This window comes from Pelophylax lessonae (genome assembly GCF_965119305.1).
Source record: "Pelophylax lessonae genome assembly, chromosome: 7".
NCBI classification, from domain to species: Eukaryota; Metazoa; Chordata; class Amphibia; order Anura; family Ranidae; genus Pelophylax; species Pelophylax lessonae.
Window position 1 is genome coordinate 165,014,564 of NC_138774.1, and position 3,399 is coordinate 165,017,962.

The window sequence follows — 3,399 nt, forward strand, 5'->3', positions numbered from 1 at the left end:
TTTAGTCACAAATCTTCAAGTGGACCATGGGGTTATCAAGGCCCTACAGGAGAATTCACCCCGCCGATCCACTTGGTCTGTCAAAGGAGCTGTTTGCGGACCAGATGGCCTGTGGAGGTTGAATGATAAACTGGTTGCTCCACCGACTCTTTTTCCTTCATTGTTGGCCTTGAGCGATGGGCATTGCCATGTCTCAACAGGAGGGATTATGAACAAACAGTGGTGGGCACCAGGTTTTTACACATATGCTGCTAAACAAGTTAATGAATGTACTGTATGTCAAATGCATAACATAGGTAAACCAGTGCCTACCCCTATGAAACACATTCCACATACTGAGGAGCCGTTTCAAATTGTGCAAATTGACTTCTCAGATATGCCCCCTTGTGGCCGATTTAGGTATCTTTTGGTTTGTATAGATCAATTCTCGGGCTGGATAGAAAGCTATCCAACCGCAAAAAATGATGCCAGAACTGTAGTTAAGTATCTTACTAGAGAATTGATTCCCAGGTTTGGTATAGGAGCTGTGATTTCTTCAGATAGAGGTCCACACTTTGATAACAAGCTAATGGCAGAAGTAGTGGGTATTTTAGGTCTGAAACAACAGTTACACACACCGTATAGACCACAGGCTAGTGGGATGGTGGAACGTGCTAATCAAACCTTAAAAAGGTACCTGGCTAAGATAACGGCTAACAGCAAGACCACATGGGTAGAAGCATTGCCTATAGCCCTAGCAACTATCAGGACTACCCCAAAGGAGAAGATGTATTGTTTGGGCACCCTCCTAAAAAAACATCCTACAGCTTCTGTAACATCAGAAACAGTGACTTTAAGACTTTAACACAAACGTGTTTTCTGATACTTTTTCCAAAGCAGGACAACCAGTGGACCTAAGTGAAAAGACTCATGGACTAAATTCTGGAGAGTGGGTGTACATCAAGAATCACACCCCGAAGACTACTCTGTCCCCTAAGTGGAAAGGACCGTTCCAGATTATTCTTGTGTCTCCCACAGCTGTAAAGCTAAAGGATTACAAGTATTGGGTGCATGGTTCCCATTGTAAGAAAGCAGTGGCTTTGAGCAAACATACAGGCCAGTGTACTGCTGGCAAGGACTTTTCTGTACCTTTACCTTCTAGGTCATCTCCACCGCTGACTCGGGCTCGAGCCAGAAGACTACGAATGCAGAAGAATGCATCTTATAATGCCGAGAGCCGATCTGCATCTCTGGGGAATCATCCTAAGTGGAGGAGCCTTGGTGTGGATCACGGTCATGATGTATGAATGGACTCGCATGATAAAAAAAGGTGAGACGCATGATACCTTTTTCCTCAATGCTACTGTAATGACTAAAAAGTTACACATTACCCCAGAGTCTGGATTTGATCAAAGGCTGAAGAGAGACTTACATGCTAAGCTGAGACAACCCTTCTATAATTCCTTTGTGGCTATGCATTTGCAAGCTGCCAAGAAGGTGAAAATCACTAAGTGTTGGATATGCACACATTCACCTATCTCACACAAGACTTTGCCCTTACTAGGTATACCCAGTACCCTAGCTGAGATAGAGGACGGTGCTCACTTTAGCAATATCAGTGCTAAAATGGTTGACAAGGCCATTTCACTGCTACTATTTACCAAGGCCCCAATGAGAATACCAGCAGTATGTATTAACTTTACCCGTATTTATCCGCCAGAACTACTTGAGAAAGGTTTCAAGAATACTGATCGAGCAATTGGAGACTCTCAGTGCATGGATAATGTGGATGTCAGGTATTGGTTCGATAGTAAGGATGTAATGTGGAGCACAGACCGATATCAGGAATTGCATGATTTCACACACCGCCAGCATTCACGCCAGAATAATTTGAAGTTATTAATGTGCCTGCAACATGGTACATGAGTGACAATGAGTTTAAAGAGACACAATTGCATAAAATTCCTGCCCATTTCTTCAAAAGAGCCCTCACTGAACAGGATATTCCAGTACAGGCTACCCTCGGACAAGTGGCAGATGACACTGAAGAAGAGACTAATCTTGAAATACTAACACCTATTCCAACCCAGAATGAAGGCCCAGAAAGAAATGATGATGATATTAATATTGAGTCCCATGATAAAGAGATAAGACCAATATTTTCTATACCTTGGGTGAATAGATGTTGTATCAAAAAAGCCTTCAGTTTTATTATAGATTTAGCTGACTTAATGGATAGCATAACTGCTCTGTATAACAGAAATTTCATATTAATGGCCACGGAATTAAAAATGGTTAAAAAGGAGGTTTTGCAACACCGGCTGGTGTTGGATTACCTTACTGCTAGTCAGGGAGGAATGTGTACCGTAGTGGGAACCTCATGCTGCAATTACATAGGAAATGATACAAAAGCTGAAGATGCTATCATTTCACATGTAGAAAGGGCGCAGCAATTAAAACTGGATTTTCGTAAAGAGCATACCGAAACTGCCTGGATTGGAGGTAGCTGGGAAAGCTGGCTTTCTTGGCTAAATCCTGCCAACTGGTTTACTGGTATTGGAGGGTGGTTCGCGGGTATATTGTATGGTATCCTGTATATTGTTGAAGTTATAGTATTGATTATACTGGTAGTTAAATGCATACCAATACTATGCAAATGTTGTATGAAAATGGCTACCGCTCGTACTAATACTGGTTCTTTTGAGCTCTCGAGGTCTCGCATAAAGACGGCCCATGAGATGGTTACTCGCATACCCGAAAACCAACCTAAAGACACAGAAGAAGTTTAAAAGAAAAGACACAGATGAATTCTAAACTGAGGAGGAACTGTCAAGATGAAAATATATCGAGGACTCTTAAAGACTTTTATATTATGTATTCATGTATCAGTATAGCAGTCTAGAGTCCCCTCTTAATCCTTGAATATACTTTCAAAATAATACGTTTTAGGATTTCAGTCTGAGTCTGTTTGTTATGTTGTCTTTATTATGAATATGTGTCAACTTTAACATGAGATGTCCAGCCAAGAGAACTTCCCTAAACTTTCCGGAATAACAGATAAACAAATATATATTAGCTTAGATAATGATAGTTCCAGTAACCGGCCATTAATTGCATATTATCCATCATTTTTAATTGTCATACGCCCTTCCTTCTCCTAAAGCAAGATGACCAAGACTTTTCTAAAATAATCAACAAAGGCTGTATTATGGCTGTTAATGAAATATTGGGTAATCTTGTATGACTATATTTTTGGGTTTGTGCCCGCCATAGACTTTAATGTGATAATTCCCTATAAAAAGATGTATCAAAAATGTATATGTCATCACAGTCTCTCTGTATGAGATGTGGTCCGTGCGCATGTAATTTCAGTAAAGCTTACCTGAACAGATGCAAATCGATTGGTGTCAATGTCATTCA

The 3,399-nt window shown here is 40.7% G+C and overlaps 1 pseudogene across 1 annotated transcript; it reads left to right on the forward strand.

Moving 5' to 3' along the window:
- Nucleotides 1–316: 316 nt before the first annotated feature.
- On the forward strand, nt 317–1,286 carry LOC309560555 (annotated as a pseudogene). Its single transcript has one exon. The product of its transcript is annotated as an uncharacterized misc_RNA (transcript).
- The last annotated feature ends 2,113 nt before the right edge of the window (nt 1,287–3,399 follow it).